This window comes from Oryctolagus cuniculus, chromosome 11 (assembly GCF_051225735.1).
Source record: "Oryctolagus cuniculus isolate XC-2025 breed Fujian yellow rabbit chromosome 11, ASM5122573v1, whole genome shotgun sequence".
Taxonomy (NCBI): Eukaryota; Metazoa; Chordata; class Mammalia; order Lagomorpha; family Leporidae; genus Oryctolagus; species Oryctolagus cuniculus.
The window spans coordinates 67641939-67655549 of record NC_142877.1 but is presented as its reverse complement, the minus strand read 5'-3'; the positions used below and the strand labels follow the sequence as shown (position 1 = coordinate 67655549).

The window sequence follows — 13611 nt, the reverse complement described above, 5'->3', positions numbered from 1 at the left end:
GTCACACCTACCACACACCTGGAATTCACTGAAAGGGCAGACATTCCACAAAGCCACAGAAGCATAGCCCTAAAGATAAAAGTCAACAGAAGAAAAAATTAAAAATCAACTCCACAAATGCCAAAAAATAAGAGCCACAAAATTCATGAAACAAGAACAAGGAAGTCACCATGATGCCCCACCCACCCACCCAGAGGAACACTACATCATTTCAACATAAGAATGCAGAGATGAAGAGAACAAGAAAATGCCAGTAATGGAATTTAGAAAATTAATCATAGGATTACTAAAAAAAATCAGAAGCAAATGCAACAACTGAAGAAAACCATACAAGATATGAATGAAAATTTTTCCTAGTAAATTAAGAATACAAAGAGAAATCAAAATAAAATTTTAGAAATGAAGAATACAATGGAGCATATAAAAATGCAGTGCAAAGTTTTTTTTTTTTAAAGATTTACTTATTTATTTATTGGAAAGGCAGAGCCACAGAGAGGCAGAGGTAGGGAGAGAGAGGTCCTCCATCCACTGGCTAACTCCCTAGATGGCCACAATGGTCAGAGCTACACACTGATCTGAAGCCAGGAGCCAAGAGACTCTTCCAGGTCTCCCTCACAGAAGCAGGGGCCCAAGGACCTGGTCTGTCCACCACTGACTACCAAGGCCACAGCAGAGAACTGGATGGGAAGTGGAGCAACTGGGACCCGAACTGGCTCCCACATGGGATGCTGGCACTGCAGGCAGCAGCCCCACCCACCATACCACAGTGCTGGCCCCTGGTGGGAAGTCTTAACAGCAGACTTAATGAGGTAGAAGAAAGAATATCCAAACTAGAAGACAAATCTTTAGAAATCTTATAGTCAGACAACAACAAAAGACAATAGAAAACTTAAAAATGGTGTTTAAGACCTATGGGATACTATCAAGTGACCCAACATACAATTCTTAGCAGTTCCTGAAGGAGTGCAAAGACAGAAGGGAATAGAAAGCCTATTTTGTGAAATAATTACAGAAAACTTCCCCAATTTGGAAAAAGAAAGAGATGTTCAAACTGAGGAAGCACATAGAACTCCTAATAGACACGACCAGAAAAGATCTTCACCATGACATATTGTACTCAAACTTTCCACAATAAAACATAAAGAAAAGATTTAAAATTGCATGAGAGAAATGCCACACTACTTTCAGAGCATTGCTAATTAGACTCACAGTTAACTTCTCAGCAGAAACCCTACAGGCTAGAAGGGAATGGTGATATATAGTCCAAGTCTTAAAAGAAAGACTGTCAACCCAGTATACTGTACCCTGCAAAGCTTGAATTTATGAATGAAGGTGAAATAAAGAACTTCCATAGCAAAAGGAAGTTGAAAGAATTTGTTGACACTCATCCAGCCTTACAGGAGAGGAGATGCTTAAAAATGTGCTACACACAGAAAAACAGAAAGATAGCCATCATTATGAAAGAATAAGAAGGCAGAAAAACCACCAGTAGAAGTACAAAAGAAATCCAAAGTAAACTATAGGAATATTTATGGAAAAATGGCAGGGCCAAGTTATACTTATCAATAGTCACCTTGAATGTAAATGGCCTCAATTCTCCAGATACAGAGTGGCTGAATGGATTAAAAAACAAGACCCATCTATTAGCTGCTTACAAGAAACACATCTCAGGCTGTCACCATGGTGTAGCAGGTGAAGCCACCACCTGCAGTGCTGGCATCCCATATGGGCAAGGGCTGCTCCACTTCCAGTCCAGCTCTCTGCTGTGGCCTGGGAAAGCAGTAGAAGATGGCCCAAATCCTTGGGCTCCTGTACCCATGTGGGAGACCTGGAGGCAGCTCCTGGCTCCTGGCTTTGTTTGGTGCAACTCCGACCTTTGTGCATTCTAGGGAGTGAACCAACAGATGGGAGACTTCTCTCTGGCTCTGCCTCTGCCTCTCTGTAACTCTACCTTTCAAATAAATAAATAAATTAAAAAAAAAAAGAAACATATCCCACCAACAAAGATACATGCAGACAGAAAGTGAAAGGATGGAAAAAAGTAGACCGTGCTAACAGAAACCAAAAGAGTGCTGGTGTTGCCATCCTAGTATCCGACAAAATAGACTTTAACATAACAACTGTTAAAAGTGACAAAGAAGGACTAGGCAATGATTAAGGGATCAGTCCAACAGAAAGATGTGACTATAATAAATGTATATGCACCCAATTACAGGGTGCCTGGCTACTTAAAAAATATTAATACACCTAAAGAGAGACATAGACTCCAATATAATAAAAATGGAGGACTCCAATACCCCACTTTCAGCAATGAACAGATCAACCAGACAGAAAATCAGCAAGGAAACAACAGAGGTAATTGACGCTATAGACCAAGTGGACCTAACAGATATCTACAGCAGTTTTCACCCCACAGTGGCAGAATATACATTCTTCTCAAGAGTGCATGGAACTTTCTCCAGGATAGACCATATGCTAGCCCAAAAAGCAGGTCTAAGCAGATTCAAAAAACCTGAAATTATTCCATGCATCTTCTCTAACCACAACAGCATAAAACTAGAAATCAACAATTTGAAATCTTTAGAACATACGTAAACACACTGAGACTGAACAATGTGCTCCTGAATGAACAGTGGGTCATAGAAGAAATCAAAAGAGAAATCAAAAAATTTTTGGAAACAAATGAATATGACAATGAGTTAATATTAAAACTGATGAGAGAGGCAGAGCCATGATGGTGGAATAGTGAGGACACGCACTGATAGTCCGGGAAAAGATAGGTGGATAAAAGAGGAATTATGGTTATCTCAGGGAAAGGCTCGGGGAAAAAATTGCAGAGGAAACTCTTCCGGATCTAGTGGATGTGACACAGACTACCTGCAGGGAGAGCAAGAACTCCCACAGCTCGGAAGCCAAACAGCGGAGTCTAAACATCCGTGCTGGAAGGGGAGGTGAGCTCAGTAACCCGAGACATTGATGGGGGAAACAGCAGACAGAGCCTAGAGGGAACTAGGCTTGAAGACCCACTGGGGAAAGTTCACAAGACTAACTACAGGAGAGAGGGGGAAAAAAAGGGGGGGACCTGTACGGATGAGTTTCTCTCTCTGCCCATCTCGTAAAGGCGAGCAAAAGACAAAAAGCAGGCACCATTCTGGACATACATAACAGGTGCGCAACCTCAGGGCTGTGCGCGACCTCAGGGTGGTGCGCGACCTCAGAGCTGTGCAGGACCTCAGAGCTGTGCAGGACCTCAGAGCTGTGCCTGCTCTCAGTCAAACAGAAAAACCTGACTCTGGGGGGAAGAAATAACAGGAGGATAGGACTTAGTGAAAAGAGACGGTGGGTGAGAGAACTCACGGAGGTCATGTGAGTACTCTCCGGAGACGCTACAATTCAGTAACCTTGGCAGCCTGGTGGGAGACTGCAGGAGTATTTGAACCCACACTGAGGGCAGAACAGATTCTTTCTGTGGCCCGTGGGAAAAAGGAGATGAATGATATAAACACAGAAGCCAGAGATCAGAAGCTAACTACCTTCAATTCCGCTCAGCTGTACAGTATTACTTCCCTCCAAATAAAAACACATAAATAAATAAATAAAGAGATTTACCACGCCTAACCTGAGTGTGTCACCTTTGGCACACCCTTAACCCTGAAGAACTAAGCAGAGCTCTCTGGCCACACCCATCACAAGCCTCTAAAGATCCCCCAAAAGCAGACAGTCCACTTAATCTAAAGTCATAGTATAACGAGAAAAGCCACCACAGTGAGGAAAAAAAAAGAAGACGAAACCAAAGAATATCTCCACAATGCCAAGCAACAAACACAGAAACCTAGGGAACAAGAACAATGAAAATATTATGACGCCCCCAAATAAAAAAAACACCCCAAGCCAAGATTATGAAGATAACGAAATAGAAAAAATGCAAGATATGGATTTCAAAAAATTTATGATAAGAACATTTAGAAGTTTTCAAAAGCAAATTCTTGAACTACAGAAATCCTTACTGGACAGGATAGAAAATCTCTCTCATGAAAATGAAATCCTAAGGAGGAATCAAAATCAAATGCAGAAACTAGTAGAATAGGAAAGTGTTATAGTGAAGAGAAACCAAAACGAAATGAAGAACTCAATAGATCAAATGACAAACACATTAGAGAGCCTTAAAAACAGAATCAGTGAAGCAGAAGAGAGAATATCAGACTTAGAAGACAGAGAACAGGAAAGTATGCAGTCAAACCAAAGAAAAGAAGAAGAAATTAGAAATCTAAAAAATATTGTTGGGAATCTACAGGATACTATTAAAAAACCCAATATTCGAGTTCTAGGAGTTCCTGAAGGCATGGAGAGAGAGAAAGGATTAGAAGGCCTTTTTAGTGAGATATTAGCAGAGAACTTTCCGGGTTTGGAGAAGGACAGAGACATCCTAGTACAGGAAGATCATAGAACCTAGTGAACATGACCAAAAGAGATCCTCCCCATGACACGTTGTAATCAAACTCACCACAATGAAACATAAAGAAAAGATTCTAAAATGTGCAAGAGAGAAACATCAGATTACTCTCAGAGGATCTCCAATTAGACTCACAGAAGACTTCTTATCAGAAACCCTACAGGCTAAGAGGGAATGGCGAGATATAGCCCAAGTACTAAGAGAAAAAAACTGTCAGCCCAGCATATTATATCCTGAAAAGCTCTCATTTGTGAATGAAGGTGAAATAAAGATCTTTCATAGCAAACAGAAATTGAAAGAATTTGTCGCCACTTGTCCGGCCATGCAAAAGATGCTTAAAGATGTGTTACACAAAGAAACACAGAAACATGGTCATCAATGTGATAGAAGGTAAAGGAAGAAAACCTCCCAGTAAAAGATCACAGGAAGTTCAAAGCATATGTTAGAAAATATATTTGGGAAAATGGCAGGGCAAAGTTACTACTTTTCAATAGAAACATTGAATGTTAATGGCCTCAACTGTCCAGTTAAAAGACACAGATTGCCTGATTGGCTTAATGAACAAAACCCATCTATTTGCTGCTTACAAGAAACACATCTTTCCAACAAAGATCCATACAGACTGAAAGTGAAAGGCTAGAAAAAGATATACCACGCCAACAGAAATGAAAAAAGAGCAGGCATAGCCATATTAATATCAGACAAAATAAACTTTAACACAAAAGCTGTTAAGACAGACAAAGAGGGGCACTATATAATGATTAAGGGATCAATTCAGCAGAAAGATATAATGATTATCAATGTATATGCACCTAATTACAGGGCACCAGTTTATTTAAAAGATTTGTTAAGAGACTTAAAGGGAGACCTAGACTCTAATACAATAGTACTGGGGGACTTCAATACTCCACTCTCAGAAAAAGACAGATCAACTGGACAGAAGATCAACAAGGAAACAGTAGATTTAAATAACACTATAGCCCAAATGGATCTAACAGATATCTACAGAACTTTTCATCCTACACAGAAAGCATTTACATTCTTCTCAGCAGTACATGGAACCTACTCTAGGATTAACCACATACTAGGCCATAAAGCAAGTCTCAGCAAATTCAAAAGAATTAGAATCATACGATGCAGCTTCTCAGACCATAGTGGAATGAAGTTGGAAATTAGCAACTCAGAAATACCTAGAACAAGCACATGGAGATTGAACAACATGCTCCTGAATGAACACTGGGTCACAGAAGAAATCAAAAGAGAAATCAAAAACTTTCTGCAAGTAAGTAAGGACAACAGCACAACGTATCAAAACTTATGGGATACAAAAAAAGCAGTGTTAAGAGGAAAATTTATAGCAATAGGTGCCTACATCATGAAAATGGAAAGGCACAAAATAAATGAACTTTCAACACATCTCAAGGATCTAGAAAAACTGCAGCAAACCCCCAAATCTAGTAGGAGACGAAAATAATTAACATCAGAGAAGAAATCAACAGGGGGATCCAAAGAAATCTACTAAGAGACTATTGGAACTCATAGAAGAGTTTGGCAAAGTAGCAGGATATAAAATCAATGCACAAAAATCAACAGCCATTGTATCCACAGGCAATGCCACGGCTGAGAAAAAACTGCTAAGATCACTCCCATTCACAATAGCTACAAAAACAATCAAATATCTTGGAATAAACTTAACTAAGGACGTTAAAGATCTCTACGATGAAAATTACAAAACCTTAAAGAAAGAAATAGAAGAGGATACCAAAAAATGGAAAAATCTTCCATGCTCATGGATTGGAAGAATCAACACCATGAAAATGTCCATTCTCCCAAAAGCAATGTATAGATTCAATGCGATACCAATCAAAATACCAAAGACATTCTTCTCAGATCTGAAAAAAATGATACTGAAATTCATATGGAGGCATTGGAGACCTCAAATAGCTAAAGCAATCTTGTACAACAAAAACAAAGCCGGAGGCATCACAATACCAGATTTCAGGGCATACTACAGGGCAGCTGTAATCAAAACAGCATGGTACTGGTACAGAAACAGATGGATAGGCCAATGGAACATAATAGAAACACCAGAAATCAATCCAAACATCTACAGCCAACTTATATTTGATCAAGGATCCAAAACCAATCCCTGGAGTAAGGACAGTCTATTCAATAAATGCTGCTGGGAAAATTGGATTTCCACGTGCAGAATAATGAAGCAAGACCCCTACCTTTCACCTTACAAAAAAATCCACTCAACATGGTTTAAAGACCAAAATACGACCTGACACCATCAAATTATTAGAGAACATTGGAGAAACCCTGCAAGATATAGGCACAGGTGGCCAGTGCCGTGGCTCACTAGGCTAATCCTCCAACTTGCGGTGCTGGAACACTGGGTTCCAGTCCTGGTCAGGGCTCCAGATTCTGTCCCGGTTGCCCCTCTTCCAGGCCAGCTCTCTGCTGTGGCCAGGGAGTGCAGTGGAGGATGGCCCAAGTTCTTAGGCCCTGCACGCCATGGGAGACCAGGATAAGTACCTGGCTCCTGCCATTGGATCAGCGCGGTGCGCCGTCCGCAGCGCACCGGCCGCGGCAGCCATTGGAGGGTGAACCAACGGCAAAAGGAAGACCTTTCTCTCTGTCTCTCTCTCTCACTGTCCACTCTGCCTGTCAAAAAAATAAAAAAAAAGATATAGGCACAGGCAAAGACTTCTTGGAAAAGACCCCAGAAGCACAGGCAGTCAAAGCCAAAATTAACATTTGGGATTGTATCAAATTAAGATTTTTCTGTACTGCAAAAGAAACAGTCAGGAAAGTGAAGAGGCAACCGACAGAATGGGAAAAAATAGTTGCAAACTATGCAACAGATAAAGGATTAATAACCAGAATCTACAAAAAGATCAAGAAACTACACAAAAACAAAACAAACAGCCCACTTGAGAGATAGGCCAAGGAACTCAATAGACATTGTTCAAAAGAGGAAATCCAAATGGCCAACAGACACATGAGAAAATGTTCAGGATCACTAGCAATCAGGGAAATGCAAATCAAAGCCACAATGAGGTTTCACTTCACCCCGGTTAGAATGGCTCACATTCAGAAATCTACCAACAACAGATGCTGGCGAGGATGTGGGGACAAAAGGACACTAACCCACTGTTGGAGGGAATGCAAACTGGTTAAGCCACTATGGAAGTCAGTCTGGAGATTCCTCAGAAACCTGAATATAACCCTACCATACAACCCAGCCATCCCACTCCTTGGAATTTACCCAAAGGATATTAAATTGGCAAACACAAAAGTTGTCTGCACCTTAATGTTTATTGCTGCTCAATTCACAATAGCTAAGACATGGAATCAACCTAAATGTCCATCAACAGTAGACTGGATAAAGAAATTATGGGATATGTACTCTATAGAATACTATACAGCAGTCAAAAAATGAAATCCAGTCATTTGCTATAAAATGGAGGAATCTGGAAAACATCATGCTGAGTGAAATAAGCCAATCCCAGAGGAACAAGTATCATATGTTCTCCCTGATTGGTGACAACTAACCGAGCATCAAATAGGGAACCTGGTGGCGTGAAATGGACACTCTGAGAAACAATGACTTGATCAGCCCTTGTCCTGACTGTTGATGTACAATTTAATACTTTATCCCTTTTAGTATTTTTGTTTTTTCTACTTAATACCATTGGTTGAGTTATGTAATTAACACACAATTATTCTTAGGTGTTTAAAGTTAACTTAAAAGTGATCTCTGTTAAATGTAAGAGTGGGAATAAGAGAGGGAGGGGATGTACAATTTGGGACATGCTCAAGCTGATTCACCCCAAGCAGTGGAGTTAGAAATGTGCCAGGGGATTCCAACACAATCCCATCAAGGTGGCATGTACCAATGCCACCTCACTACTCAAAGTGATCAATTTCCAGTCACAATAGACCATAATGATAGGTCTAAGAGTCAAAGGGATCACATAAACAAGACTAGTGTCTGATAATACTAACTGATAGAATAAAAAAGGGAGAGAATGATCCAACATGGGAAGCGGGATACACAGCAGACTCATAGAATGGCAGTTGTCCTAAACAACACTCTGGCCTCGGTATTGGCCCTTAAGGCATTCGGATCTGGCTGAAGAGCCAATGAGAGTCTGTTAGGCATGGAAAGCCAAGACACTCTGGAGAAAAAAAAGGACCTAAATGAAAGATCTCTGTGAGTGAGATCCCAGTGGAAAGAATGGGCCATCAAAGAAGGAGATACCTTTTTCTGAAAGGAGGAGAGAACTTCCACTTTGACTATTGCCTTGTCAAAATATGATCAAAGAAGGCGAGCTCAGGGGGCTTCCATGTCCTTGGCAACTCATGACGAGAGCCTGGGAAGATTGCTGACGCCTTGAACAAGAGTGGCAATTTGTTAAGTCAACAACAGGAGTCACTGTGCACTTACTCCCCATGTAGGATCTCTGTCCTTAATGTGAATTAACGATATGACTAGTGCTCAAACAGTATTTAACACTTTGTGTTCTGTGTGTGGGCAAACCTATGAAATCTTTACTTAATATATACTAAATTGATCTTCTGTATATAAAGATAATTGAAAATTAATCTTGATGTGAATGGAATGGATGGGAGAGTTGTGGGTGGGAGGGAAGTTATGGAGAGGAAAAAGCCATTGTAATCCACAAACTGTTTTTTGAAAATCTACATCTACTAAATAAAAGTTAGAAAAAAAACTGATGAGATACAACAAAAGTAGTGTTAAGAGGGAAGTTCACAGCAATCAGTGCTTATATTAAGAAACTCGAAAGGTACCAAGTTATGAGCTATCAATGCACCTCAAGGACCTAAAACATCAACAACAAACAGAATCCTGAACTAGTAGGAGGAAAAAAATAATTAAAATTAGAGAATAAATAAACAATATTGAAACAAAAAAATACAAAATATCAATGAAATGAATAGCTGGTTTTTTGAAAAAAATAAACAAAATTGATACACCATTACTGTGACTAACCTAAAAAAAGGAAAAGACCCAAATCAATACAATAAGAGATGAAAAAGGAAATGTGTGGCCAGTGCCGCAGCTCACAAGGCTAATCCTCCAACTTGCGGTGCTGGCACACTGGGTTCTAGTCCCAGTCGGGGCGCCGGATTCTGTCCCGGTTGCCCCTCTTCCAGGCCAGCTCTCTGCTGTGGCCAGGGAGTGCAGTGGAGGATGGCCCAAGTGCTTGGGCCCTGCACGCCATGGGAGACCAGGATAAGTACCTGGCTCCTGCCATCCGATCAGTGCGGTGCGCTGGCTGCAGCGCGCCGGCCGCGCCGGCCGCAGCGGCCATTGGAGGGTGAACCAACGGCAAAAGGAAGACCTTTCTCTCTGTCTCTCTCTCTCACTGTCCACTCTGCCTGTCACAAAATTAAAAAAAAGAAAGGAAAAGGAAATGTAACAACAGATACTATAGAAATAAAATTATCCATCAGAAATTATTACAAAAAGCTGTATGCCAACAAAGGAGGAAACCTAGAAGAAATGGATAAATTCCTAGAAAGACACAATCTACCAAAATTGTGTCATGAAGATATAGAATACCTAAACAGACCAATAACCAAGACAGAGATTGAATCAGTAATAAAGACCGTCCCAAAAAAGAAAACCCCAGGACCGGATGGCTTCACTGCTGAATTCTACCAGACATTTAAAGAACTAATTCCAATTCTCAAGTTATTCAAAACAACTGAATGGGAAGGAATCCTCCTAAACTCCTTCTAAAAAGCCTGTATCATCTTAAAATCCTAAACCTGATAAAGATGCAACAGACAAAGAGAACTGTAGACCAATATCCCTAATGATTACAGATGCAAAAACCTTCAATAAAATATTAGCTAATTTAATCCAAGAGCACATCAGAAAGATCACCCACCCTGACCAAGTGGGATTTATCACTGGAATTCAGGGATGGTTCAACATTCTCAAATCAATCAATGTGATACACCACATTAACAAACTGAAGAACAAAAATTAAAGTTATCTCACTAGATGCAGAGAAGGCATTTGATAAAATACAACATCCTTTCATGATGAAAAACCTAAGAAAAATGGATATAGAAGGAACATTCCACAACACAATCAAGGAAACATATGACAGACCTACCACAAGCATCCTATTGAACAGAGAAAAGCTGGCAGCATTCCCTGTTAAGATCCTGAACCAGAAAGGGATGGCCACTCTCTTTTTTTAAAAGATTTATTTTATTTATTTGAAAGACAGAGTTACAGAGAGAGGTAGAGACACAGAGAGAGGTCTTCCATCCGCTGGTTCACTACCCAGATAGCCACAATGGCCAGAGCTGCACCGATCCAAAGCCAGGAGCTGGGAGCTTCTTCCAGGTTTCCCATTGGGTGCAGGCCCAAGTCCTTGGGCCCCCTTCTACTGCTTTCCCAGGCCATAGCAGAGAGCTGGATTGGAAGAGAGGCAGCCAGGACTAGAACCGGAACCCATATGGGATGCTGGTGCTTCAGGTCAGGGCTTTTAACCCGCTGCACCATAGCACCGGTCCCAGATGGCCACTCTCACCATTGCTATTTAATATAAGTTTTAGTTAGAGCCATTAGGCAAGAAAAAGAAATCAAAGGGGTACAAATTAGAAAAGAGAAACTAAAAATATCCTTATTTGCAAACAACATGTTCCTATATATATAGAGAATGCAACAGATTCTACTCAGAGACAACTGGAACTCATAAAAGAGTTTGGTAAAGTGGCAGGATATAAAATCAACACAGAAAAATCAATAGTCTTTGCATTCACAGACAATGACACACCAGAGAAATAACTTGTTATATCAGTACCATTCATAATAGCTCTTAAAAGAATCAAATACCTTAGAATAAATTTAACCAAGGAGGTCAAAGATCTCTATGATGAAAATTACAAAATGTTAAAGAAAGAAATAGAAGACATTGAAAAATGGAAAAATTTTCCATGTTCATGGATTGGAAGAATCAACATCAACAAAATGTCCATACTCCTAAAAACAATTTACAGATTCAATGCAATCCCAATCAAAATATCAATGACAATCTTCATAGATCTAGAGAAAACTATGCTGAAATTCATATGGAAACACAAGAGACCCAAATAGCTAAAGCAATCTTAAACAACAAAAACAAAGCTGGAGGCAACACAATACCTGATTTCAAACATACTACAGGGTAGTTACAATCAAAACAGCCTGGTTCAGGCACAAAAACACACTTATAGATCAATGGAACAGAACAGAAACTCCAGAAACCAATCCATGCATCTATAGTCAACTTATATTTGACAAAGGAGCTAAAATCAAACTGTGGAGCAGAGACAATCTCTTTAACAAATGGTAGTGGAAACTGCATCTCTATGTGCAGAACTATGAAATTAGACCCCTACCTTACACCCTAAACAAAAATCCATTCAAAATGGATCAAGGACCATGCCGGCACCAAAACTCACTAGGCTAATCCTCCACCTGCGGTGCCGGCACCCAGGGTCTAGTCCCAGTCGGGGCGCCAGATTCTGTCCTGGTTGCTCCTCTTCTAGTCCAGCTCTCTGCTGTGGCCTGGGAAGGCAGTGGAGGATGGCCCAAGTGCTTAGGCCCTGCACCCGCATGGGAGACCAGGAGGAAGCACCCGACTCCTGGCTTCAGATCGGCGCAGCGCGCTGGCCGTTGCACCCATTTGGGGGGTGAACCAATGGAAGGAAGACCTTTCTCTCTTTCTCTCTCACTGACTAACTCTGTCAAAAAAATGAATCAAGGACCTAAATCTATGGCCTGATACCAACAAATTATTAGAGAACACAGGGAAATTCTACAAGATATCGGCATAGGCAAAGACTTCTTGCAAAAGACCCCAGAAACCCAGGCAGTCAAAGCCAAAATTGACAAATGGAATTACATCAAGTTAAGATGCTTCTGCACAGCAAAAGAAACACTCAGCTAAAAAAGAGGCAACCAACAAAATGGGAGAATATACTTGCAAACTGGGCAACTGATAAAGGGTTAACATCCAGAATATATAAATAGCTCAAGAAATTCTAACAACAACACAGGAAACAATCCAGTAAAGACACGGGCAAAGGATTTAAATGGGCATTTTTCAGGAGAGGAAATTCAAATGTCCAATAGTCACTTGCAAAAATGCTCAGGATCACTAGCCATCTGGGAAATGCATCAAAACCACAAGGAGGTTTTACTTCACTCCAGTTAGAATGGCTTCTATACAGAAATCAACAATCAACAAATGCTGGTGAGGATATGGGGAAAGATACTCTGATCCACTGCTGGTGGGAATGTAAACTGGAGCAACCACTGTGGAAGGCAGTACGGAGATACCTCAGAAATCTGAATACAGACCTATCTATGATCTAGCCATCCCATTCCTGGGAATTTACCAAAACCAAAAGAGATCAATACATGAAAAAGATATCTGAACCCTCATGTTCTTGCAGCACAATTTACAATAGCTAAGATATGGAATCAACCCAGATGTCATCAACTACTAATTTTATCCATAAAGAAATTATGGCATTTATATGCTATGAAGTACTATTCAGCTGTTAAAAAAAAAAAGCCCTGTCTTTTGCAACTAGATGATCACAATTGAAACCATTATACTTAGTGAAATAAGCCAGTCCCCAAAAGACAAATATCATATGCTTTCCCTGATCTGATGCAACTAGCAGAACACCCGAAATGTAATGTATTTGAGTGAAATAGACATTTGGAGAATGGATCATTGTATATAGTCCTTGTCTCTTCCAGTGAGGAAGAAGAATCTTTTGTTTAGTTTTGTTTTATACTGTTTTGTTTTCTTTCTCTTCATACTACTTGCTGAATTCCTCTACTTAGAGTAGGGCTAACTATATGATCACTAAGTAAACTGATAATAGATCAATGTAAAAATTAAGAATGGGAATCCAAGAGGGAGGGAAGGGAGGGTTGAAATGTAGGTGGGAGGGAGGGGAAGTCCCACTGTGTTCCTAAATCTGTATATATGAAATATATGAAACTTGTATAAGTTAAATAAAATAAATTTTAAATAAGAAGCTACAGAGTAAAACAAGGCAGGTGAGAGGCACACCATAGGATGGTTAAGTACAGCTGGAAAGTGAGACTTCTA

General features: G+C 40.2%; 1 protein-coding gene across 6 annotated transcripts in view; it reads right to left on the bottom strand.

The window, feature by feature from the left end:
• The window catches only part of MSRB3 (methionine sulfoxide reductase B3), a 216905-nt gene that overhangs the window by 68591 nt on the left and 134703 nt on the right, over positions 1-13611 (bottom strand). For 3 of the 6 annotated variants that reach the window (XR_007919714.3, XR_016216840.1, XR_016216841.1), the window contains one exon: positions 19-69. The exons of the other annotated variants lie outside the window; for them this stretch is intronic. The gene's annotated coding sequence lies outside the window, so the exon portion shown is untranslated. The remainder of the gene's footprint in view (positions 1-18; positions 70-13611) is intronic. 6 annotated transcript variants of the gene reach the window in all.